A 26220-nucleotide genomic window follows, 5' to 3' on the forward strand; every position below is an offset into this window, starting at 1 on the left:
GGTGGGGTACCATGAGAGGGTTAGGGCCAGCAAAGTTTTCAGTAGTCACTCTTTGCATGTGTTTGGCAGTCTCTAGCTTTCGGAGTTTTTGGGCCCCATTGAGCAATACTGGAGAATGGCTGCCGAGGCCTGGTAGATTCGAGGTTTGTGGTCAAACGCAAAGCCCTAGGCCGATCGTTGGTGGTGCTGTGGGTGGGGTACCATGTGACGGTTAGGGCCAGCCAAAGTTTTCAGTGGTCACTCTTTGCATGTGTTTGGCAGTCTCGAGCGTTCGGCCTTTTGGGGCTCCATTGAGCAATACTGGGGAATGGCTGCCGAGGGCTGGTAGATTCGAGGTTTGTGGTCAAATGGAAAGCCGTAGGCCGATCGTTGGTGGTGCTGTTGGTGGGGTACCATGTGAGGGTTAGGGCCAGCCGAAGTTTTCAGTGGTCACTCTTTGCATGTGTTTGGCAGTCTCGAGCGTTCGGCCTTTTTTGAACCCCTTTGAGCAATATTCGAGAATGGCTGCCGAGGGCTGGTAGATTCGAGGTTTGTGGTCAAACGCAAAGCCGTAGGCCGATCGTTGTTGGTGCTGTGGGTGGGGTACCATGTGAGGGTTAGGGCCAGCCGAAGTTTTCAGTGGTCACTCTTTGCATGTGTTTGGCAGTCTCGAGCGTTCGGCCTTTTTTGAACCCCTTTGAGCAATATTGGAGAATGGCTGCCGAGGGCTGGTAGATTCGAGGTTTGTGGTCAAACGCAAAGCCGCAGGCCGATCGTTGGTGGTGCTGTAAGTGGGGTACCATGTGAGGGATAGGGCCAGCAAAGTTTTCAGTGGTCACTCTTTGCATGTGTTTGGCAGTCTCGAGCGTTCGGCCTTTTGGGGCCCCATTGAGCAATATTGGATAATGGCTGCCGAGGGCTGGTAGATTCGAGGTTTGTGGTCAAACGCAAAGCCGTAGGCCGATCGTTGGTGGTGCTGTGGGTGGGGTACCATGTGAAGGTTAGGTCCAGCCAAAGTTTTCAGTGGTCACTCTTTGCATGTGTTTGGCAGTCCCGAGCGTTCGGCCTTTTGGGGCCCCATTGAGCAATATTGGAGAATGGCTGCCGAGGGCTGGTAGATTCGAGGTTTGTGGTCAAACGCAAAGCCGTAGGCCGATCGTTGGTGGTGCTGTGGGTGGGGTACCATGTGAAGGTTAGGGCCAGCCAAACTTTTCAGTGGTCACTCTTTGCATGTGTTTGGCAGTCTCGAGCGTTCGGCCTTTCCGGGCCCCATTGAGCAATACTGGGGAATGGCTGCCGAGGGCTGGTAGATTCAAGGTTTGTGGTCAAAAGCAAAGACGTACGCCGATCGTTGGTGGTGCTGTGGGTGGGGTGCCATGTGAGGGTTAGGGTCATCCAAAATTTTCAGTGGTCACTCTTTGCATGTGTTTGGCAGTCTCGAGCGTTCGGCGTTTTGGGGCATAATTGAGCAATATTCGGGAATGGCTGCCGAGGGCTGGTAGATTCGAGGTTTGTGGTCAAACGCAAAGCCGTAGGCCGATCGTTGGTGGTGCTGTGGGTGGGGTACCATGTGAGGGATAGGGCCAGCAAAGTTTTCAGTGGTCACTCTTTGCATGTGTTTGGCAGTCTCTAGCTTTCGGAGTTTTGGGGCCCCATTGAGCAATATTGGAGAATGGCTGCCGAGGGCTGGTAGATTCGAGCTTTGTGGTCAAACGCAAAGACGTAGGCCGATCTTTGGTGGTGCTGTGGGTGGGGTACCGTGTGACGGTTAGGGCCAGCCAAAGTTTTCAGTGGTCACTCTTTGCATGTGTTTGGCAGTCTCGAGCGTTCGGCTTTTAGAGGCCCCATTGAGCAATATTGGAGAATGGCTGCCGAGGGCTGGTAGATTCGAGGTTTGTGGTCAAACGCAAAGCCGTAGGCTGATGGTTGGTGGTGCTGTGGGTGGGGTACCATGTGAGGGTTAGGGCCAGCAAAGTTTTCAGTGGTCACTCTTTGCATGTGTTTGGCAGTCTCTAGCTTTCGGAGTTTTGGGGCCCTATTGAGCAATATTGGAGAATGGCTGCCGAGGGCTGGTAGATTCGAGGTTTGTGGTCAAACGCAAAGCTCTAGGCCGATCGCTGGTGGTGCTGTGGGTGGGGTACCATGTGAGGGTTAGGGCCAGCCAAAGTTTTCAGTGGTCACTCTTTGCATGTCTTTGGCAGTCTCGAGAGTTCGGCGTTTTGGGGCCTCATTGAGCAATATTGGAGAATGGGTGCCGAGGGCTGGTAGATTCAAGGTTTTTGGTCAAACGCAAAGCCGTAGGCCGATCCTTGGTGGTGCTGTGGGTGGGGTTCCATGTGAGGGTTACGGTCATCCAAAGTTTTCAGTGGTCACTATTTGCATGTGTTTGGCAGTCTCGAGCGTTCGGCGTTTTGGGGCCCCATTGAGCAATATTGGGGAATGGGTGCCGAGGGCTGGTAGATTCGAGGTTTGTGGTCAAACGCAAAGCCCTAGGCCGATCGTTGGTGGTGCTGTGGGTGGGGTACCATGTGAGGGATAGGGCCAGCCAAAGTTTTCAGTGGTCACTCTTTGCATGTGTTTGGCAGTCTCTAGCTTTCGGAGTTTTGGGGCCCCATTGAGCAATATTGGAGAATGGATGCCGAGCGCTGGTAGATTTGAGGTTTGTGGTCAAACGCAAAGCCGTAGGCCGATCGTTGGTGGTGCTGTGGCTGGGGTACCATGTGAGGGTTAGGGCCAGCCAAACTTTTCAGTGGTCACTCTTTGCATGTGTTTGGCAGTCTCGAGCGTTCGGCCTTTCGGGGCCCCATTGAGCAATACTGGGGAATGGCTTCCGAGGGCTGGTAGATTCGAGGTTTGTGGTCAAACGGAACGCCGTAGGCCGATCGTTGGTGGTGCTGTGGGTGGGGTACCATGTGAGGGTTAGGGCCAGCCGAAGTTTTCAGTGGTCACTCTTTGCATGTGTTTGGCAGTCTCGAGCGTTCGGCCTTTTGGGGCCCCATTGAGCAATATTGGAGAATGGCTGCCGAGGGCTGGTAGATTCGAGGTTTGTGGTCAAACGCAAAGCCGTAGGCCGATCTTTGGTGGTGCTCTGGGTGGGGTTCCATGTTAGGGTTAGGGCCAGCAAAGTTTTCAGTGGTCACTCTTTGTATGTGTTTGGAAGTCTTGAGCTTTCGAAGTTTTAGGGCCTCATTGAGCAATATTGGGGAATGGCTGCCGAGGGCTGGTAGATTCGAGGTTTGTGGTCAAACGCAAAGCCGTAGGCCGATCGTTGGTGGTGCTGTGGGTGGGGTACCATCTGAGAATTAGGGCCAGCAAAGATTTCAGTGGTCACTCTTTGCATGTGTTTGGCAGTCTCGAGCGTTCGGCCTTTTGGGGCCCCATTGAGCAATATTGGAGAATGGCTGCCGAGGGCTGGTAGATTCGAGGTTTGTGGTCAAACGCAAAGACGTAGGCCGATCTTTGGTGGTGCTGTGGGTGGGGTACCATGTGACGGTTAGGGCCAGCCAAAGATTTCAGTGGTCACTCTTTGCATGTGTTTGGCAGTCTCGAGCGTTCGGCCTTTAGAGGCCCCATTGAGCAATATTGGAGAATGGCTGCCGAGGGCTGGTAGATTCGAGGTTTGTGGTCAAACGCAAAGCCGTAGGCCGATCGTTGGTGGTGCTGTGGGTGGGGTACCATGTGAGGGTTAGGGCCAGCAAAGTTTTCAGTGGTCACTCTTTGCATGTGTTTGGCAGTCTCTAGCTTTCGGAGTTTTGGGGCCCCATTGAGCAATATTGGAGAATGGCTGCCGAGGGCTGGTAGATTCGAGGTTTGTGGTCAAACGCAAAGCCGTAGGCCGATCGTTGGTGGTGCTGTGGGTGGGGTACCATGTGAGGGTTAGGGCCAGCCAAAGTTTTCAGTGGTCACTCTTTGCATGTGTTTGGCAGTCTCTAGCTTTCGGAGTTTTGGGGCCCCATTGAGCAATATTGGAGAATGGGTGCCGAGGGCTGGTAGATTCAAGGTTTTTGGTCAAACGCAAAGCCGTAGGCCGATCCTTGGTGGTGCTGTGGGTGGGGTTCCATGTGAGGGTTAGGGTCATCCAAAGTTTTCAGTGGTCACTCTTTGCATGTCTTTGGCAGTCTCGAGTGTTCGGCCCTTTGGGGCTCCATTGAGCAATATGGGAGAATGGGTGCCGAGGGCTGGTAGATTCCAGGTTTTTGGTCAAATGCAAAGCCATAGGCCGATCGTTGGTGGTGCTGTAAGTGGGGTACCATCTGAGAATTAGGGCCAGCCAAAGTTTTCAGTGGTCACTCTTTGCATGTGTTTGGCAGTCTTGAGCGTTCGGCCTTTCGGGGCTCCATTGAGCAATATTGGAGAATGGCTGCTGAGGGCTGGTAGATTCGAGGTTTGTGGTCAAACGCAAAGCCGTAGGCCGATCGTTGGTGGTGCTGTGGGTGGGGTACCATGTGAGGGTTAGGGCCAGCCATACTTTTCAGTGGTCAATCTTTGCATGTGCTTGGCAGTCTCGAGCGTTCGGCCTTTTGGGGCCCCATTGAGCAATATTGGAGAATGGCTGCCGAGGGCTGGTAGATTCGAGTTTTGTGGTCAAATGGAAAGCCGTAGGCCGATCGCTGGTGGTGCTGTGGGTGGGGTACCATGTGAGGGTTAGGGCCAGCCAAAGGTTTCAGTGGTCACTCTTTGTATGTGTTTGGCAGTCTTGAGCTTTCGGAGTTTTGGGGCCCCATTGAGCAATATTGGAGAATGGCTGCCGAGGGCTGGTAGATTCGAGGTTTGTGGTCAAATGGAAAGCCGTAGGCCGATCGTTGGTGGTGCTGTGAGTGGGGTACCATGTGAGGGTTAGGGCCAGCTGAAGTTTTCAGTGGTCACTCTTTGCATGTGTTTGGCAGTCTCGAGCGTTCGGCGTTTTGGGGCCCCATTGTGCAATATTGGAGAATGGGTGCCGAGGGCTGGTAGATTCGAGGTTTTTGGTCAAACGCAAAGCCGTAGGCCGATTATTGGTGGTGCAGTGCCTGGGGTACCATGTGAGGGTTAGGGCCAGCTAAAGTTTTCAGTGGTCACTCTTTGCATGTGTTTGGCAGTCTCGAGCGTTCGGTCTTTTGTGGCCCCATTGAGCAATATTGGAGAATGGGTGCCGAGGGCTAGTAGATTCAAGTTTTGTGGTCAAACGCAAAGCCGTAGGCCGATCGTTGGTGGTGCTGTGGGTGGGGTACCATGTGAGGGTTAGGGCCAGCAAAGTTTTCAGTGGTCACTCTTTGCATGTGTTTGGCAGTCTCGAGCGTTCGGCCTTTTGGGGCCCCATTGGGCAATATTTGAAAATGGCTGCCGAGGGCTCGTAGATTCGAGGTTTGTGGTCAAACGCAAAGCCGTAGGCCGATCGTTGGTGGTGCTGTGGGTGGGGTATCATGTGAGTGTTAGGGCCAGGCAAAGTTTTCAGTGGTCACTCTTTGCATGTGTTTGGCAGTCTCGAGCGTTCGGCCTTTTTGGAACCCCATTGAGCAATATTGGAGAATGGCTGCCGAGGGCTGGTAGATTCGAGGTTTGTGGTCAAACGCAAAGCCGTAGGCCGATCGTTGGTGGTGCTGTGGGTGGGGTACCATGTGAGGGTAAGGGCCAGCCAAAGTTTTCAGTGGTCACTGTTTGCATGTGCTTTGCAGTCTCAAGCGTTCGGCCTTTTTGGAACCCCATTGAGCAATATTGGAGAATGGCTGCTGAGGGCTGGTAGATTCGAGGTTTTTGGTCAAACGCAAACTCGTAGGCCGATCGTTGGTGGTGCTGTGGGTGGGGTACCATGTGAGGGTTAGGGCCTGCCAAAGTTTTCAGTGGTCACTCTTTGCATGTGTTTGGCAGTCTCGAGCGTTCGGCCTTTTGGGGCCCCATTGAGCAATATTGGAGAATGGCTGCCGAGGGCTGGTAGATTCGAGGTTTGTGGTCAAACGCAAAGCTTTAGGTCGATCATTGGTGGTGCTGTGGGTGGGGTACCATGTCAGGGTTAGGGCCAGCCAAAGTTTTCAGTGGTCACTCTTTGCATGTGTTTGGCAGTCTCGAGCGCTCGGCCTTTTGAGCAATATTGGAGTATGGCTGCCGAGGGCTGGTAGATTCGAGGTTTGCGGTCAAACGCAAAGCCGTAGGCCGATCGTTGGTGGTGCTGTGGGTGGGGTACCATGTGAGGGTTAGGGCCAGCCAAAGTTTTCAGTGGTCACTCTTTGCATGTAATTGGCAGTCTCGAGCGTTCGGCCTTTTGGGGCCCCTTTGAGCAAGATTGGAGAATGGCTGCCGAGGGCTGGTAGATTCGAGGTTTGTGGTCAAAGCAAAGCCGTAGGCCGATTATTGGTGGTGCAGTACCTGGGGTACCATGTGAGGGTTAGGGCCAGCTAAAGTTTTCAGTGGTCACTCTTTGCATGTGTTTGGCAGTCTCGAGCGTTCGGCCTTTTGGGGACCCATTGAGCAATATTGGAGAATCGCTGCCGAGGGCTGGTTGATTCGAGGTTTGTGGTCAAACGCAAAGCTTTAGGTCGATCGTTGGTGGTGCTGTGGGTGGGGTACCATGTCAGGGTGAGGGCCAGCCAAAGTTTTCAATGGTCACTCTTTGCATGTGTTTGGCAGTCTCGAGCGTTCGGCCTTTTGAGCAATATTGGAGAATGGCTGCAGAGGGCTGGGAGATTCGAGGTTTGTGGTCAAACGCAAAGCCGTAGGCCGATCGTTGGATGCTGTGAGTGGGGTACCATGTTAGGGTTAGGGCCAGCAAAGTTTTCAGTGGTCACTCTTTGCATGTGCTTGGCAGTCTCGAGCATCCGGCCTTTTGTGCCCCTTTGAGCAATATTGGGGAATGGTTGCCTAGGGCTGGAAGATTCGAGGTTTGTGGTCAACGCAAAGCTGTAGGTCGATCGTTGGTGGTGCTGTGGGTGGGGTACTGTGTGAGGGTAAGGGCCAGCCAAAGTTTTCAGTGGTCACTGTTTGCATGTGTTTGGCAGTCTCGAGCGTTCGGCCTTTTTTGAACCCCTTTGAGCAATATTCGAGAATGGCTGCCGAGGGCTGGTAGATTCGAGGTTTGTGGTCAAACGCAAAGCCGTAGGCCGATCGTTGTTGGTGCTGTGGGTGGGGTACCATGTGAGGGTTAGGGCCAGCCGAAGTTTTCAGTGGTCACTCTTTGCATGTGTTTGGCAGTCTCGAGCGTTCGGCCTTTTTTGAACCCCTTTGAGCAATATTGGAGAATGGCTGCCGAGGGCTGGTAGATTCGAGGTTTGTGGTCAAACGCAAAGCCGCAGGCCGATCGTTGGTGGTGCTGTAAGTGGGGTACCATGTGAGGGATAGGGCCAGCAAAGTTTTCAGTGGTCACTCTTTGCATGTGTTTGGCAGTCTCGAGCGTTCGGCCTTTTGGGGCCCCATTGAGCAATATTGGATAATGGCTGCCGAGGGCTGGTAGATTCGAGGTTTGTGGTCAAACGCAAAGCCGTAGGCCGATCGTTGGTGGTGCTGTGGGTGGGGTACCATGTGAAGGTTAGGTCCAGCCAAAGTTTTCAGTGGTCACTCTTTGCATGTGTTTGGCAGTCCCGAGCGTTCGGCCTTTTGGGGCCCCATTGAGCAATATTGGAGAATGGCTGCCGAGGGCTGGTAGATTCGAGGTTTGTGGTCAAACGCAAAGCCGTAGGCCGATCGTTGGTGGTGCTGTGGGTGGGGTACCATGTGAAGGTTAGGGCCAGCCAAACTTTTCAGTGGTCACTCTTTGCATGTGTTTGGCAGTCTCGAGCGTTCGGCCTTTCCGGGCCCCATTGAGCAATACTGGGGAATGGCTGCCAAGGGCTGGTAGATTCAAGGTTTGTGGTCAAATGCAAAGACGTAGGCCGATCTTTGGTGGTGCTGTGGGTGGGGTACCGTGTGACGGTTAGGGCCAGCCAAAGTTTTCAGTGGTCACTCTTTGCATGTGTTTGGCAGTCTCGAGCGTTCGGCTTTTAGAGGCCCCATTGAGCAATATTGGAGAATGGCTGCCGAGGGCTGGTAGATTCGAGGTTTGTGGTCAAACGCAAAGCCGTAGGCTGATGGTTGGTGGTGCTGTGGGTGGGGTACCATGTGAGGGTTAGGGCCAGCAAAGTTTTCAGTGGTCACTCTTTGCATGTGTTTGGCAGTCTCTAGCTTTCGGAGTTTTGGGGCCCCATTGAGCAATATTGGAGAATGGCTGCCGAGGGCTGGTAGATTCGAGGTTTGTGGTCAAACGCAAAGCTCTAGGCCGATCGCTGGTGGTGCTGTGGGTGGGGTACCATGTGAGGGTTAGGGCCAGCCAAAGTTTTCAGTTATCACTCTTTGCATGTCTTTGGCAGTCTCGAGAGTTCGGCGTTTTGGGGCCTCATTGAGCAATATTGGAGAATGGGTGCCGAGGGCTGGTAGATTCAAGGTTTTTGGTCAAACGCAAAGCCGTAGGCCGATCCTTGGTGGTGCTGTGGGTGGGGTTCCATGTGAGGGTTACGGTCATCCAAAGTTTTCAGTGGTCACTATTTGCATGTGTTTGGCAGTCTCGAGCGTTCGGCGTTTTGGGGCCCCATTGAGCAATATTGGGGAATGGGTGCCGAGGGCTGGTAGATTCGAGGTTTGTGGTCAAACGCAAAGCCCTAGGCCGATCGTTGGTGGTGCTGTGGCTGGGGTACCATGTGAGGGTTAGGGCCAGCCAAACTTTTCAGTGGTCACTCTTTGCATGTGTTTGGCAGTCTCGAGCGTTCGGCCTTTTGGGGCCCCATTGAGCAATATTGGAGAATGGCTGCCGAGGGCTGGTAGATTCGAGGTTTGTGGTCAAACGCAAAGCCGTAGGCCGATCTTTGGTGGTGCTCTGGGTGGGGTTCCATGTTAGGGTTAGGGCCAGCAAAGTTTTCAGTGGTCACTCTTTGTATGTGTTTGGAAGTCTTGAGCTTTCGAAGTTTTGGGGCCTCATTGAGCAATATTGGGGAATGGCTGCCGAGGGCTGGTAGATTCGAGCTTTGTGGTCAAACGCAAAGACGTAGGCCGATCTTTGGTGGTGCTGTGGGTGGGGTACCGTGTGACGGTTAGGGCCAGCAAAGGTTTCAGTGGTCACTCTTTGCATGTGTTTGGCAGTCTCGAGCGTTCGGCCTTTTGGGGCCCCATTGAGCAATATTGGAGAATGGCTGCCGAGGGCTGGTAGATTCGAGGTTTGTGGTCAAACGCAAAGACGTAGGCCGATCTTTGGTGGTTCTGTGGGTGGGGTACCATGTGACGGTTAGGGCCAGCCAAAGTTTTCAGTGGTCACTCTTTGCATGTGTTTGGCAGTCTCGAGCGTTCGGCCTTTAGAGGCCCCATTGAGCAATATTGGAGAATGGCTGCCGAGGGCTGGTAGATTCGAGGTTTGTGGTCAAACGGAAAGCCGTAGGCCGATCGTTGGTGGTGCTGTGGGTGGGGTACCATGTGAGGGTTAGGGCCAGCAAAGTTTTCAGTGGTCACTCTTTGCATGTGTTTGGCAGTCTCGAGCGTTCGGCCTTTTGGGGCCCCATTGAGCAATATTGGAGAATGGCTGCCGAGGGCTGGTAGATTCGAGGTTTGTGGTCAAACGCAAAGCCGTAGGCCGATCGTTGGTGGTGCTGTGGGTGGGGTACCATGTGAGGGTTTGGGCCAGCCAAAGTTTTCAGTGGTCACTCTTTGCATGTGTTTGGCAGTCTCTAGCTTTCGGAGTTTTGGGGCCCCATTGAGCAATATTGGAGAATGGGTGCCGAGGGCTGGTAGATTCAAGGTTTTTGGTCAAACGCAAAGCCGTAGGCCGATCCTTGGTGGTGCTGTGGGTGGGGTTCCATGTGAGGGTTAGGGTCATCCAAAGTTTTCAGTGGTCACTCTTTGCATGTCTTTGGCAGTCTCGAGTGTTCGGCCCTTTGGGGCTCCATTGAGCAATATGGGAGAATGGGTGCCGAGGGCTGGTAGATTCCAGGTTTTTGGTCAAATGCAAAGCCATAGGCCGATCGTTGGTGGTGCTGTAAGTAGGGTACCATCTGAGAATTAGGGCCAGCCAAAGTTTTCAGTGGTCACTCTTTGCATGTGTTTGGCAGTCTTGAGCGTTCGGCCTTTCGGGGCTCCATTGAGCAATATTGGAGAATGGCTGCTGAGGGCTGGTAGATTCGAGGTTTGTGGTCAAACGCAAAGCCGTAGGCCGATCGTTGGTGGTGCTGTGGGTGGGGTACCATGTGAGGGTTAGGGCCAGCCATACTTTTCAGTGGTCAATCTTTGCATGTGCTTGGCAGTCTCGAGCGTTCGGCCTTTTGGGGCCCCATTGAGCAATATTGGAGAATGGCTGCCGAGGGCTGGTAGATTCGAGGTTTGTGGTCAAATGGAAAGCCGTAGGCCGATCGCTGGTGGTGCTGTGGGTGGGGTACCATGTGAGGGTTAGGGCCAGCCAAAGGTTTCAGTGGTCACTCTTTGTATGTGTTTGGCAGTCTTGAGCTTTCGGAGTTTTGGGGCCCCATTGAGCAATATTGGAGAATGGCTGCCGAGGGCTGGTAGATTCGAGGTTTGTGGTCAAATGGAAAGCCGTAGGCCGATCGTTGGTGGTGCTGTGGGTGGGGTACCATGTGAGGGTTAGGGCCAGCTGAAGTTTTCAGTGGTCACTCTTTGCATGTGTTTGGCAGTCTCGAGCGTTCGGCGTTTTGGGGCCCCATTGTGCAATATTGGAGAATGGGTGCCGAGGGCTGGTAGATTCGAGGTTTTTGGTCAAACGCAAAGCCGTAGGCAGATCGTTGGTGGTGCTGTGGGTGGGGTACCATGTGAAGGTTAGGTCCAGCCAAAGTTTTCAATGGTCACTCTTTGCATGTGTTTGGCAGTCTCGAGCTTTCGTCCTTTTTGGGCCCCATTGAGCAATATTGGAAAATGGCTGCCGAGGGCTGGTAGATTCGAGGTTTGTGGTCAAACGCAAAGCCATAGGCCGATCGTTGGTGGTGCTGTAAGTGGGGTACCATCTGAGAATTAGGGCCAGCTGAAGTTTTCAGTGGTCACTCTTTGCATGTGTTTGGCAGTCTCGAGCGTTCGGCCTTTTTTGAACCCCTTTGAGCAATATTGGAGAATGGCTGCCGAGGGCTGGTAGATTCGAGGTTTGTGGTCAAACACAAAGCCGTAGGCCGATCGTTGGTGGTGCTGTGGGTGGGGTACCATGTGAGGGTTAGGGCCAGCCAAACTTTTCAGTGGTCACTCTTTGCATGTGTTTGGCAGTCTCGAGCGTTCGGCCTTTCGGGGCCCCATTGAGCAATATTGGAGAATGGGTGCCGAGGGCTCGTAGATTCAAGGTTTTTGGTCAAACGCAAAGCCGTAGGCCGATCGTTGGTGGTGCTGTGGGTGGGGTTCCATGTGAGGGTTAGGGCCAGCCAAAGTTTTCAATGGTCACTCTTTGCATGTGTTTGGCAGTCTCGAGCGTTCGTCCTTTTTGGGCCCCATTGAGCAATATTGGAAAATGGCTGCCGAGGGCTGGTAGATTCGAGGTTTGTGGTCAAACGCAAAGCCATAGGCCGATCGTTGGTGGTGCTGTAAGTGGGGTACCATCTGAGAATTAGGGCCAGCCGAAGTTTTCAGTGGTCACTCTTTGCATGTGTTTGGCAGTCTCGAGCGTTCGGCCTTTTTTGAACCCCTTTGAGCAATATTGGAGAATGGCTGCCGAGGGCTGGTAGATTCGAGGTTTGTGGTCAAACGCAAAGCCGTAGGCCGATCGTTGGTGGTGCTGTGGGTGGGGTACCATGTGAGGGTTAGGGCCAGCCAAAGTTTTCAGTGGTCACTCTTTGCATGTGTTTGGCAGTCTCGAGCGTTCGGCCGTTTGAGGCCCCATTGAGCAATATTGGAGAATGGGTGCCGAGGGCTGGTAGATTCGAGGTTTTTAGTGAAACGCAAAGCCGTAGGCCGATCCTTGGTGGTGCTGTGGGTGGGGTAGCATGTGAAGGTTAGGGCCAGCCAAAGTTTTCAGTGGTCACTCTTTGCATGTGTTTTGCAGTCTCGAGCGTTCGGCCTTTTGGGGCCCCATTGAGCAATATTGGAGAATGGGTGCCGAGGGCTGGTAGATTCAAGGTTTTTGGTCAAACGCAAAGCCGTAGGCCGATCCTTGGTGGTGCTGTGGGTGGGGTTCCATGTGAGGGTTAGGGCCAGCCAAAGGTTTCAGTGGTCACTCTTTGCATGTGTTTGGCAGTCTCTAGCTTTCGGAGTTTTGGGGCCCCATTGAGCAATATTGGAGAATGGCTGCCGAGGGCTGGTAGATTCGAGGTTTGTGGTCAAACGCAAAGCCGTAGGCCGATCGTTAGTGGTGCTGTGGGTGGGGTTCCATGTGAGGGTTAGGGCCAGCCAAAGTTTTCAGTGGTCACTCTTTGCATGTGTTTGGCAGTCTCGAGCGTTCGGTCTTTTGGGGCCCCGTTGAGCAATATTGGGGAATGGCTGCCAAGGGCTGGTAGATTCGAGGTTTTTGGTCAAACGCAAAGCCGTAGGCCGATCGTTGGTGGTGCTGTGGGTGGGGTACCATGTGAGGGATAGGGCCAGCAAAGTTTTCAGTGGTCACTCTTTGCATGTGTTTGGCAGTCTCTAGCTTTCGAAGTTTTGGGGCCCCATTGAGCAATATTGGAGAATGGCTGCCGAGGGCTGGTAGATTCAAGGTTTGTAGTCAAACGCAAAGCCCTAGGCCGATCGTTGGTGGTGCTCTGGGTGGGGTGCCATGTGAGGGTTAGGGCCAGCCAAAGTTTTCAGTGGTCACTCTTTGCATGTGTTTGGCAGTCTCGAGCGTTCGGCGTTTTGGGGCCCCATTGTGCAATATTGGAGAATGGGTGCCGAGGGCTGGTAGATTCAAGGTTTTTGGTCAAACGCAAAGCCGTAGGCCGATCGTTGGTGGTGCTGTGGGTGGGGTACCATGTGAAGGTTAGGTCCAGCCAAAGTTTTCAGTGGTCACTCTTTGCATGTGTTTGGCAGTCTCGAGCGTTCGGCCTTTTGGGGCCCCATTGAGCAATATTGGAGAATGGCTGCCGAGGGCTGGTAGATTCGAGGTTTGTGGTCAAACACAAAGCCGTAGGCCGATCGTTGGTGGTGCTGTGGGTGGGGTACCATGTGAGGGTTAGGGCCAGCCAAAGGTTTCAGTGGTCACTCTTTGCATGTGTTTGGCAGTCTCGAGCGTTCGTCCTTTTGGGGCCCAATTGAGCAATATTGGGGAATGGCTGCCGAGGGCTGGTAGATTCGAGGTTTGTGGTCAAACGCAAACCCCTAGGCCGATCGTTGGTGGTGCTCTGGGTGGGGCACCATGTGAGGGTTAGGGCCAGCCGAAGTTTTCAGGGGTCACTCTTTGCAAGTGTTTGGCAGTCTCTAGCTTTCGGAGTTTTGGGGCCCTATTGAGCAATATTGGAGAATGGGTGCCGAGGGCTCGTAGATTCAAGGTTTTTGGTCAAACGCAAAGCCGTAGGCCGATCCTTGGTGGTGCTGTGGGTGGGGTACCATGTGAAGGTTAGGGCCAGCCAAAGTTTTCAATGGTCACTCTTTGCATGTGTTTGGCAGTCTCGAGTGTTCGGCGTTTTGGGGCCCCATTGTGCAATATTGGAGAATGGGTGCCGAGGGCTGGTAGATTCGAGGTTTTTGGTCAAACGCAAAGCCGTAGGCCGATCGTTGGTGGTGCTGTGGGTGGGGTACCATGTGAACGTTAGGTCCAGCGAAAGTTTTCAATGGTCACTCTTTGCATGTGTTTGGCAGTCTCTAGCTTTCGGAGTTTTGGGGCCCCATTGAGCAAGATTGGAGAATGGCTGCCGAGGGCTGGTAGATTCGAGGTTTGTGGTCAAACGCAAAGCCGTAGGCCGATCGTTGGTGGTGCTGTGGGTGGGGTTCCATGTGAGGGTTAGGGCCAGCCAAAGTTTTCAGTGGTCACTCTTTGCATGTGTTTGACAGTCTCGAGCGTTCGGCGTTTTGGGGCCCCATTGTGCAATATTGGAGAATGGGTGCCGAGGGCTGGTAGATTCAAGGTTTTTGGTCAAACGCAAAGCCGTAGGCCGATCGTTGGTGGTGCTGTGGGTGGGGTACCATGTGAAGGTTAGGTCCAGCCAAAGTTTTCAGTGGTCACTCTTTGCATGTGTTTGGCAGTCTCGAGCGTTCGGCCTTTTGGGGCCCCTTTGAGCAATATTGGAGAATGGCTGCCGAGGGCTGGTAGATTCGAGGTTTGTGGTCAAACGCAAAGCCGTAGGCCGATCGTTGGTGGTGCTTTGGGTGGGGTACCATGTGAGGGTTAGGGCCAGCCAAACTTTTCAGTGGTCACTCTTTGCATGTGTTTGGCAGTCTCGAGCGTTCGGCCTTTCGGGGCCCCATTGAGCAATATTGGGGAATGGCTGCCGAGGGCTGGTAGATTCGAGGTTTGTGGTCAAACGCAAAGCCGTAGGCCGATCGTTGGTGGTGCTGTGGGTGGTGTTACCATGTGAGGGATAGGGCCAGCAAAGTTTTCAGTGGTCACTCTTTGCATGTGTTTGGCAGTCTCTAGCTTTCGGAGTTTTGGGGCCCCATTGAGCAATATTGGGGAATGGCTGCCGAGGGCTGGTAGATTCGAGGTTTGTGGTCAAACGCAAAGCCGTAGGCCGATCCTTGGTGGTGCTGTGGGTGGGGTACCATGTGAAGGTTAGGTCCAGCCAAAGTTTTCAGTGGTCACTCTTTGCATGTGTTTGGCAGTCTCGAGCGTTCGGCCTTTTGGGGCCCCTTTGAGCAATATTGGAGAATGGCTGCCGAGGGCTGGTAGATTCGAGGTTTGTGGTCAAACACAAAGCCGTAGGCCGATCGTTGGTGGTGCTGTGGGTGGGGTACCATGTGAGGGTTAGGGCCAGCCAAACTTTTCAGTGGTCACTCTTTGCATGTGTTTGGCAGTCTCGAGCGTTCGTCCTTTTGGGGCCCAATTGAGCAATATTGGGGAATGGCTGCCAAGGGCTGGTAGATTCGAGGTTTGTGGTCAAACGCAAAGCCGTAGGCCGATCGTTGGTGGTGCTGTGGGTGGGGTACCATGTGAGGGATAGGGCCAGCAAAGTTTTCAGTGGTCACTCTTTGCTTGTGTTTGGCAGTCTCTAGCTTTCGAAGTTTTGGGGCCCCTTTGAGCAATATTGGAGAATGGCTGCCGAGGGCTGGTAGATTCAAGGTTTGTAGTCAAACGCAAAGCCCTAGGCCGATCGTTGGTGGTGCTCTGGGTGGGGTGCCATGTGAGGGTTAGGGCCAGCCAAAGTTTTCAGTGGTCACTCTTTGCATGTGTTTGGCAGTCTCGAGCGTTCGGCGTTTTGGGGCCCCATTGTGCAATATTGGAGAATGGGTGCCGAGGGCTGGTAGATTCAAGGTTTTTGGTCAAACGCAAAGCCGTAGGCCGATCGTTGGTGGTGCTGTGGGTGGGGTACCATGTGAAGGTTAGGTCCAGCCAAAGTTTTCAGTGGTCACTCTTTGCATGTGTTTGGCAGTCTCGAGCGTTCGGCCTTTTGGGGCCCCATTGAGCAATATTGGAGAATGGCTGCCGAGGGCTGGTAGATTCGAGGTTTGTGGTCAAACACAAAGCCGTAGGCCGATCGTTGGTGGTGCTGTGGGTGGGGTACCATGTGAGGGTTAGGGCCAGCCAAAGGTTTCAGTGGTCACTCTTTGCATGTCTTTGGCAGTCTCGAGAGTTCGGCGTTTTGGGGCCCAATTGAGCAATATTGGGGAATGGCTGCCGAGGGCTGGTAGATTCGAGGTTTGTGGTCAAACGCAAAGCCCTAGGCCGATCGTTGGTGGTGCTCTGGGTGGGGCACCATGTGAGGGTTAGGGCCAGCCGAAGTTTTCAGGGGTCACTCTTTGCAAGTGTTTGGCAGTCTCTAGCTTTCGGAGTTTTGGGGCCCTATTGAGCAATATTGGAGAATGGGTGCCGAGGGCTCGTAGATTCAAGGTTTTTGGTCAAACGCAAAGCCGTAGGCCGATCCTTGGTGGTGCTGTGGGTGGGGTACCATGTGAGGGTTAGGGCCAGCCAAAGTTTTCAATGGTCACTCTTTGCATGTGTTTGGCAGTCTCGAGTGTTCGGCGTTTTGGGGCCCCATTGTGCAATATTGGAGAATGGGTGCCGAGGGCTGGTAGATTCGAGGTTTTTGGTCAAACGCAAAGCCGTAGGCCGATCGTTGGTGGTGCTGTGGGTGGGGTACCATGTGAGGGTTAGGGCCAGCCAAATTTTTCAGGGGTCACTCTTTGCATGTGTTTGGCAGTCTCTAGCTTTCGGAGTTTTGGGGCCCCATTGAGCAAGATTGGAGAATGGCTGCCGAGGGCTGGTAGATTCGAGGTTTGTGGTCAAACGCAAAGCCGTAGGCCGATCGTTGGTGGTGCTGTGGGTGGGGTTCCATGTGAGGGTTAGGGCCAGCCAAAGTTTTCAGTGGTCACTCTTTGCATGTGTTTGACAGTCTCGAGCGTTCGGCGTTTTGGGGCCCCATTGTGCAATATTGGAGAATGGGTGCCGAGGGCTGGTAGATTCAAGGTTTTTGGTCAAACGCAAAGCCGTAGGCCGATCGTTGGTGGTGCTGTGGGTGGGGTACCATGTGAAGGTTAGGTCCAGCCAAAGTTTTCAGTGGTCACTCTTTGCATGTGTTTGGCAGTCTCGAGCGTTCGGCCTTTTGGGGCCCCTTTGAGCAATATTGGAGAATGGCTGCCGAGGGCTGGTAGATTCGAGGTTTGTGGTCAAACGCAAAGCCGTAGGCCGATCGTTGGTGGTGCTTTGGGTGGGGTACCATGTGAGGGTTAGGGCCAGCCAAACTTTTCAGTGGTCACTCTTTGCATGTGTTTGGCAGTCTCGAGCGTTCGGCCTTTCGGGGCCGCATTGAGCAATATTGGGGAATGGCTGCCGAGGGCTCGAGCGTTCGGCCTTTCGGGGCCGCATTGAGCAATATTGGGGAATGGCTGCCGAGGGCTGGTAGATTCGAGGTTTGTGGTCAAACGCAAAGCCGTAGGCCGATCGTTGGTGGTGCTGTGGGTGGTGTTACCATGTGAGGGATAGGGCCAGCAAAGTTTTCAGTGGTCACTCTTTGCATGTGTTTGGCAGTCTCTAGCTTTCGGAGTTTTGGGGCCCCATTGAGCAATATTGGGGAATGGCTGCCGAGGGCTGGTAGATTCGAGGTTTGTGGTCAAACGCAAAGCCGTAGGCCGATCCTTGGTGGTGCTGTGGGTGGGGTACCATGTGAAGGTTAGGTCCAGCCAAAGTTTTCAGTGGTCACTCTTTGCATGTGTTTGGCAGTCTCGAGCGTTCGGCCTTTAGGGGCCCCTTTGAGCAATATTGGAGAATGGCTGCCGAGGGCTGGTAGATTCGAGGTTTGTGGTCAAACACAAAGCCGTAGGCCGATCGTTGGTGGTGCTGTGGGTGGGGTACCATGTGAGGGTTAGGGCCAGCCAAACTTTTCAGTGGTCACTCTTTGCATGTGTTTGGCAGTCTCGAGCGTTCGTCCTTTTGGGGCCCAATTGAGCAATATTGGGGAATGGCTGCCGAGGGCTGGTAGATTCGAGGTTTGTGGTCAAACGCAAAGCCGTAGGCCGATCGTTGGTGGTGCTGTGGGTGGGGCACCATGTGAGGGTTAGGGCCAGCCGAAGTTTTCAGGGGTCACTCTTTGCAAGTGTTTGGTAGTCTCTAGCTTTCGGAGTTTTGGGATCCTATTGAGCAATATTGGAGAATGGGTGCCGAGGGCTCGTAGATTCAAGGTTTTTGGTCAAACGCAAAGCCGTAGGCCGATCCTTGGTGGTGCTGTGGGTGGGGTACCATGTGAGGGTTAGGGCCAGCCAAAGTTTTCAGTGGTCACTCTTTGCATGTGTTTGGCAGTCTCGAGCGTTCGGCCTTTCGGGGCCCCATTGAGCAATATTGGGGAATGGCTGCCGAGGGCTGGTAGATTCGAGGTTTGTGGTCAAACGCAAAGCCGTAGGCAGATCGTTGGTGGTGCTGTGGGTGGTGTTACCATGTGAGGGATAGGGCCAGCAAAGTTTTCAGTGGTCACTCTTTGCATGTGTTTGGCAGTCTCTAGGTTTCGGAGTTTTGGGGCCCCATTGAGCAATATTGGAGAATGGGTGCCGAGGGCTGGTAGATTCAAGGTTTTTGGTCAAACGCAAAGCCGTAGGCCGATCGTTGGTGGTGCTGTGGGTGGGGTTCCATGTGAGGGTTAGGGCCAGCCAAAGTTTTCATTGGTCACTCTTTGCATGTGTTTGGCAGTCTCGAGCGTTCGGCCTTTAGGGGCCCCATTGAGCAATATAGGAGAATGGCTGCCGAGGGCTGGTAGATTCGAGGTTTGTGGTCAAACGCAAAGCCGTAGGCCGATCGTTGGTGGTGCTGTGGGTGGGGTACCATGTGAGGGATAGGGCCAGCAAAGTTTTCAGTGGTCACTCTTTGCATGAGTTTGGCAGTCTCGAGCGTTCGGCCTTTAGGGGCCCCATTGAGCAATATTGGAGAATGGCTGCCGAGGGCTGGTAGATTCGAGGTTTGTAGTCTAACGCAAAGCCGTAGGCCGATCGTTGGTGGTGCTGTGGGTGGGGTTCCATGTGAGGGTTAGGGCCAGCCAAAGTTTTCATTGGTCACTCTTTGCATGTGTTTGGCGGTCTCGAGCGTTCGGCCTTTTGGGGCCCCATTGAGCAATATTGGGGAATGGCTGCCGAGGGCTGGTAGATTAGAGGTTTGTGGTCAAACGCAAAGCCGTAGGCCGATCGTTGGTGGTGCTGTGGGTGGGGTTCCATGTGAGGGTTAGGGCCAGCCAAAGTTTTCAGTGGTCACTCTTTGCATGTGTTTGGCAGTCTCGAGCGTTCGGCGTTTTGGGGCCCCATTGTGCAATATTGGAGAATGGGTGCCGAGGGCTGGTAGATTCAAGGTTTTTGGTCAAACGCAAAGCCGTAGGTCGATCGTTGGTGGTGCTGTGGGTGGGGTACCATGTGAGGGTTAGGGCCAGCCAAACTTTTCAGTGGTCACTCTTTGCATGTGTTTGGCAGTCTCGAGCGTTCGGCCTTTCGGGGCCCCATTGAGCAATATTGGGGAATGGCTGCCGAGGGCTGGTAGATTCGAGGTTTGTGGTCAAACGCAAAGCCGTAGGCCGATCGTTGGTGGTGCTGTGGGTGGGGTACCATGTGAGGGTTAGGGCCAGCCAAAGTTTTCAGGGGTCACTGTTTGCATGTGTTTGGCAGTCTCTAGCTTTCGGAGTTTTGGGGCCCCATTGAGCAATATTGGAGAATGGGTGCCGAGGGCTGGTAGATTCAAGGTTTTTGGTCAAACGCAAAGCCCTAGGCCGATCCTTGGTGGTGCTGTGGGTGGGGTACCATGTGAAGGTTAGGGCCAGCCAAACTTTTCAGTGGTCACTCTTTGCATGTGTTTGGCAGTCTCGAGCGTTCGGCCTTTTGGGGCCCCATTGAGCAATATTGGAGAATGGGTGCCGAGGGCTGGTAGATTCGAGGTTTGTGGTCAAACGCAAAGCCGTAGGCCGATCGTTGATGGTGCTGTGGGTGGGGTTCCATGTGAGGGTTAGGGCCAGCCAAAGTTTTCAGTGGTCACTCTTTGCATGTGTTTGGCAGTCTCGAGCGTTCGGCCTTTTGGGGCCCCATTGAGCAATACTGGGGAATGGCTACCGAGGGCTGGTAGATTCGAGGTTTGTGGTCAAATGGAAAGCCGTAGGCCGATCGTTGGTGGTGCTGTAAGTGGGGTACCATCTGAGAATTAGGGCCAGCCAAAAGTTTCAGTGGTCACTCTTTGCATGTGTTTGGCAGTCTCGAGCGTTCGGCCTTTTTTGAACCCCTTTGAGCAATATTGGAGAATGGCTGCCGAGGGCTGGTAGATTCGAGGTTTGTGGTCAAACGCAAAGCCGTAGGCCGATCGTTGGTGGTGCTGTGGGTGGGGTACCATGTGAGGGTTAGGGCCAGCCAAAGTTTTCAGTGGTCACTCTTTGCATGTGTTTGGCAGTCTCGAGCGTTCGGCCTTTTGGGGCCCCATTGAGCAATATTGGGGAATGGCTGCCAAGGGCTGGTAGATTCGAGGTTTGTGGTCAAACGCAAAGCCGTAGGCCGATCGTTGGTGGTGCTGTGGGTGCGGTACCATAAGAGGGTTAGGGCCAGCCAAAGGTTTCAGTGGTCACTCCTTGCATGTGTTTGGCAGTCTCGAGCGTTCGGCCTTTTGGGGCCCCATTGAGCAATATTGGGGAATGGGTGCCGAGGGCTGGTAGATTCGAGGTTTGTGGTCAAACGCAAAGCCGTAGGCCGATCGTTGGTGGTGCTGTGGGTGGGGTACCATGTTAGGGTTAGGGCCAGCCAAAGGTTTCAGTGGTCACTCTTTGCATGTGTTTGGCAGTCTCGAGCGTTCGGCCTTTTGGGGCCCCATTGAGCAATACTGGGGAATGGCTGCCGAGGGCTGGTAGATTCGAGGTTTGTGGTCAAATGGAAAGCCGTAGGCCGATCGTTGGTGGTGCTGTAAGTGGGGTACCATCTGAGAATTAGCGCCAGCCAAAGTTTTCATTGGTCACTCTTTGCATGTGTTTGGCAGTCTCGAGCGTTCGGCCTTTTGGGGCCCCATTGAGCAATATTGGAGAATGGCTGCCGAGGGCTGGTAGATTCGAGGTTTGTGGTCAAACGCAAAGCTGTAGGCCGATCGTTGGTGGTGCTGTAAGTGGGGTACCATGTGAGAATTAGGGCCAGCCAAAGGTTTCAGTGGTCACTCTTTGCATGTGTTTGGCAGTCTCGAGCGTTCGGCCTTTTGGGGCCCCATTGAGCAATATTGGAGAATGGCTGCCGAGGGCTGGTAGATTCGAGGTTTGTGGTCAAACGCAAAGCCGTAGGCTGATCGTTGGTGGTGCTGTGGGTGAAGTAGCATGTGAAGGTTCGGGCCAGCCAAAGTTTTCAGTGGTCACTCTTTGCATGTGTTTGGCAGTCTCGAGCGTTCGGCCTTTTGGGGCCCCATTGAGCAATATTGGAGAATGGGTGCCGAGGGCTGGTAGATTCAAGGTTTTTGGTCAAACGCAAAGCCGTAGGCCGATCGTTGGTGGTGCTGTGGGTGGGGTACCATGTGAAGGTTAGGGCCAGCCAAAGTTTTCAGTGGTCACTCTTTGCATGTGTTTGGCAGTCTCGAGCGTTCGGCCTTTTGGGGCCCCATTGAGCAATATTGGAGAATGGGTGCCGAGGGCTGGTAGATTCGAGGTTTGTGGTCAAACGCAAAGCCCTAGGCCGATCGTTGGTGGTGCTGTGGGTGGGGTACCATGTGAGGGTTAGGGCCAGCCAAATTTTTCAGGGGTCACTCTTTGCATGTGTTTGGCAGTCTCTAGCTTTTGGAGTTTTGGGGCCCCATTGAGCAATATTGGAGAATGGGTGCCGAGGGCTGGTAGATTCAAGGTTTTTGGTCAAACGCAAAGCCCTAGGCCGATCCTTGGTGGTGCCGTAAGTGGGGTACCATCTGAGAATTAGGGCCAGCCAAAGGTTTCAGTGGTCACTCTTTGCATGTGTTTGGCAGTCTCGAGCGTTCGGCCTTTTGGGGCCCCATTGAGCAATATTGGAGAATGGCTGCCGAGGGCTGGTAGATTCGAGGTTTGTGGTCAAACGCAAAGCCGTAGGCCGATCGTTGGTGGTGCTGTGGGTGGGGTTCCATGTGAGGGTTAGGGCCAGCCAAAGTTTTCAGTGGTCACTCTTTGCATGTGTTTGGCAGTTTCGAGCGTTCGGCCTTTTGGGGCCCCATTGAGCAATATTGGGGAATGGGTGCCGAGGGCTGGTAGATTCGAGGTTTGTGGTCAAACGCAAAGCCATAGGCCGATCGTTGGTGGTGCTGTGGGTGGGGTTCCATGTGAGGGTTAGGGCCAGCCAAAGTTTTCAGTGGTCACTCTTTGCATGTGTTTGGCAGTCTCGAGCGTTCGGCCTTTTGGGGCCCCATTGAGCAATACTGGGGAATGGCTACCGAGGGCTGGTAGATTCGAGGTTTGTGGTCAAATGGAAAGCCGTAGGCCGATCGTTGGTGGTGCTGTAAGTGGGGTACCATCTGAGAATTAGGGCCAGCCAAAAGTTTCAGTGGTCACTCTTTGCATGTGTTTGGCAGTCTCGAGCGTTCGGCCTTTTTTGAACCCCTTTGAGCAATATTGGAGAATGGCTGCCGAGGGCTGGTAGATTCGAGGTTTGTGGTCAAACGCAAAGCCCTAGGCCGATCGTTGGTGGTGCTGTAAGTGGGGTACCATAAGAGGGTTAGGGCCAGCCAAAGTTTTCATTGGTCACTCTTTGCATGTGTTTGGCAGTCTCGAGCGTTCGGCCTTTTGGGGCCCCATTGAGCAATATTGGGGAATGGCTGCCAAGGGCTGGTAGATTCGAGGTTTGTGGTCAAACGCAAAGCCGTAGGCCGATCGTTGGTGGTGCTGTGGGTGCGGTACCATAAGAGGGTTAGGGCCAGCCAAAGGTTTCAGTGGTCACTCCTTGCATGTGTTTGGCAGTCTCGAGCGTTCGGCCTTTTGGGGCCCCATTGAGCAATATTGGGGAATGGCTGCCGAGGGCTGGTAGATTCGAGGTGTGTGGTCAAACGCAAAGCCCTAGGCCGATCGTTGGTGGTGCTGTGGGTGGGGTACCATGTGAGGGTTAGGGCCAGCCAAAGGTTTCAGTGGTCACTCTTTGCATGTGTTTGGCAGTCTCGAGCGTTCGGCCATTTGGGGCCCCATTGAGCAATATTGGAGAATGGCTGCCGAGGGCTGGTAGATTCGAGGTTTGTGGTCAAACGCAAAGCCGTAGGCCGATCGTTGGTGGTGCTGTGGGTGGGGTACCATGTGAGGGTTAGGGCCAGCCAAAGGTTTCAGTGGTCACTCTTTGCATGTGTTTGGCAGTCTCGAGCGTTCGGCCTTTTGGGGCCCCATTGAGCAATACTGGGGAATGGCTGCCGAGGGCTGGTAGATTCGAGGTTTGTGGTCAAATGAAAAGTCGTTGGCCGATCGTTGGTGGTGCTGTGGGTGGGGTACCATGTGAGGTTTAGGGCCAGCCAAAGGTTTCAGTGGTCACTCTTTGCATGTGTTTGGCAGTCTCGAGCGTTCGGCCTTTTTTGAACCCCTTTGAGCAATATTCGAGAATGGCTGCCGAGGGCTGGGAGATTCGAGGTTTGCTGTCAAACGCAAAGCCGCAGGCCGATCGTTGGTGGTGCTGTGGGTGGGGTACCATGTGAGGGTTAGGGCCAGCAAAGATTTCAGTGGTCACTCTTTGCATGTGTTTGGCAGTCTCGAGCGTTCGGCCTTTTGGGGCCCCTTTGAGCAATATTGGAGAATGGCTGCCGAGGGCTGGTAGATTCGAGGTTTGTGGTGAAACGCAAAGCCGTAGGTCGATCCTTGGTGGTGCTGTGGGTGGGGTACCATGTGAAGGTTAGGGCCAGCCAAAGTTTTCAGTGGTCACTTTTTGCATGTGTTTGGCAGTCTCGAGCGTTCGGCCTTTTGGGGCCCCATTGAGCAATATTGGAGAATGGCTGCCGAGGGCTGGTAGATTCGAGGTTTGTGGTCAAACGCAAAGCCGTAGGCCGATCGTTGGTGGTGCTGTGGGTGGGGTACCATGTGAAGGTTAGGGCCAGCCAAAGTTTTCAGTGGTCACTCTTTGCATGTGTTTGGCAGTCTCAAGCGTTCGGCCTTTTGGGGCCCCATTGAGCAATATTGGAGAATGGCTGCCGAGGGCTGGTAGTTTCGAGGTTTGTGGTCAAACGCAAAGACGTAGGCCGATCTTTGGTGGTGCTGTGGGTGGGGTACCATGTGAGGGTTAGGGCCAGCAAAGTTTTCAGTGGTCACTCTTTGCATGTGTTTGGCAGTCTCGAGCGTTCGGCCTTTTGGGGCCCCATTGAGCAATATTGGAGAATGGGTGCCGAGGGCTGGTAGATTCGAGGTTTGTGGTGAAACGCAAAGCCGCAGGCCGATCCTTGGTGGTGCTGTGGGTGGGGTACCATGTGAGGGTTAGGGCCAGCAAAGTTTTCAGTGGTCACTCTTTGCATGAGTTTGGCAGTCTCGAGCGTTCGGCCTTTAGGGGTCCCATTGAGCAATATTGGAGAATGGCTGCCGAGGGCTGGTAGATTCGAGGTTTGTGGTCAAACGCAAAGCCGTAGGCCGATCTTTGGTGGTGCTGTGGGTGGGGTACCATGTGAGGGTTAGGGCCAGCAAAGTTTTCAGTGGTCACTCTTTGCATGTGTTTGGCAGTCTCGAGCGTTCTGCCTTTTGGGGCCCCATTGAGCAATATTGGAGAATGGCTGCCGAGGGCTGGTAGATTCGAGGTTTGTGGTCAAACGCAATACCGTAGGCCGATCGTTGGTGGTGCTGTGGGTGGGGTTCCATGCGAGGGTTAGGGCCTGACAAAGGTTTCAGTGGTTACTCTTTGCATGTGTTTGGCAGTCTCGAGCGTTCGGCCTTTAGGGGCCCCATTGAGCAATATTGGAGAATGGGTGCCAAGGGCTGGTAGATTCGAGGTTTGTGGTCAAACGCAAAGCCGTAGGCCGATCGTTGGTGGTGCTGTGGGTGGGGTTCCATGTGAGGGTTAGGGCCAGCCAAAGTTTTCATTGGTCACTCTTTGCATGTGTTTGGCAGTCTCGAGCGTTCGGCCTTTTGGGGCCCCATTGAGCAATATTGGAGAATGGCTGCCGAGGGCTGGTAGATTCGAGGTTTGTGGTCAAAGGCAAAGCCGTAGGCCGATCGTTGGTGGTGCTGTGGGTGGGGTACCATCTGAGAATTAGGGCCAGCCAAAGGTTTCAGTGGTCACTCTTTGCATGTGTTTGGCAGTCTCGAGCGTTCGGCCTTTTGGGGCCCCATTGAGCAATATTGGAGAATGGCTGCCGAGGGCTGGTAGATTGCAGGTTTGTGGTCAAACGCAAAGCCGTAGGCCGATCGTTAGTGGTGCTGTGGGTGGGGTTCCATGTGAGGGTTAGGGCCAGCCAAAGGTTTCAGTGGTCACTCTTTGCATGTGTTTGGCAGTCTCTAGCTTTCGGCCTTTTGGGGCCCCATTGAGCAATATTGGAGAATGGCTGCCGGGGGCTGGTAGATTCGAAGTTTGTGGTGAAACGCAAAGCCGTAGGCCGATCCTTGGTGGTGCTGTGGGTGGGGTACCATGTGAAGGTTAGGGCCAGCCAAAGTTTTCAGTGGTCACTCTTTGCATGTGTTTGGCAGTCTCGAGCGTTCGGCCTTTTGGGGCCCCATTGAGCAATATTGGAGAATGGCTGCCGAGGGCTGGTAGATTCGAGGTTTGTGGTCAAACGCAAAGCCGTAGGCCGATCGTTAGTGGTGCTGTGGGTGGGGTTCCATGTGAGGGTTAGGGCCAGAAAAGTTTTCAGTGGTCTCTCTTTGCATGAGTTTGGCAGTCTCGAGCGTTCGGCCTTTTTTGAACCCCTTTGAGCAATATTGGAGAATGGGTGCCGAGGGCTGGTAGATTCGAGGTTTGTGGTCAAACGCAAAGCCGTAAGCCAATCTTTGGTGGTGCTGTGGGTGGAGTACCATGTGAGGGTTAGGGCCAGCCAAAGGTTTCAGTGGTCACTCTTTGCATGAGTTTGGCAGTCTCGAGCGTTCGGCCTTTTGGGGCCCCATTGAGCAATATTGGAGAATGGCTGCCGAGGGCTGGTAGATTCGAGGTTTGTGGTCAAAGGCAAAGCTGTAGGCCGATCGTTGGTGGTGCTGTAAGTGGGGTACCATCTGAGAATTAGGGCCAGCCAAAGGTTTCAGTGGTCACTCTTTGCCTGTGTTTGGCAGTCTCGAGCGTTCAACCTTTTGGGGCCCCATTGAGCAATATTGGAGAATGGCTGCCGAGGGCTGGTAGATTCGAGGTTTGTGGTCAAACGCAAAGACATAGGCCGATCTTTGGTGGTGCTGTGGGTGGAGTACCATGTGAGGGTTAGGGCCAGCCAAAGTTTTCAGTGGTCACTCTTTGCATGTCTTTGGCAGTCTCGAGCGTTCGGCCTTTAGGGGCCCCTTTGAGCAATATAGGAGAATGGCTGCCGAGGGCTGGTAGATTCGAGGTTTGTGGTCAAACGCAAAGCCGTAGGCCGATCGTTGGTGGTGATGTGGGTGGGGTACTATGTGAGGGTTAGGGCCAGCCAAAGTTTTCAGTGGTCACTCTTTGCATGTGTTTGGCAGTCTCGAGCGTTCGGCCTTTTGGGGCCCCATTGAGCAATATTGGAGAATGGCTGCCGGGGGCTGGTAGATTCGAAGTTTGTGGTGAAACGCAAAGCCGTAGGCCGATCCTTGGTGGTGCTGTGGGTGGGGTACCATGTGAAGGTTAGGGCCAGCCAAAGTTTTCAGTGGTCACTCTTTGCATGTGTTTGGCAGTCTCGAGCGTTCGGCC

Source organism: Heliangelus exortis, chromosome W (genome assembly GCF_036169615.1).
Source record: "Heliangelus exortis chromosome W, bHelExo1.hap1, whole genome shotgun sequence".
Lineage (NCBI taxonomy): Eukaryota > Metazoa > Chordata > Aves > Apodiformes > Trochilidae > Heliangelus > Heliangelus exortis.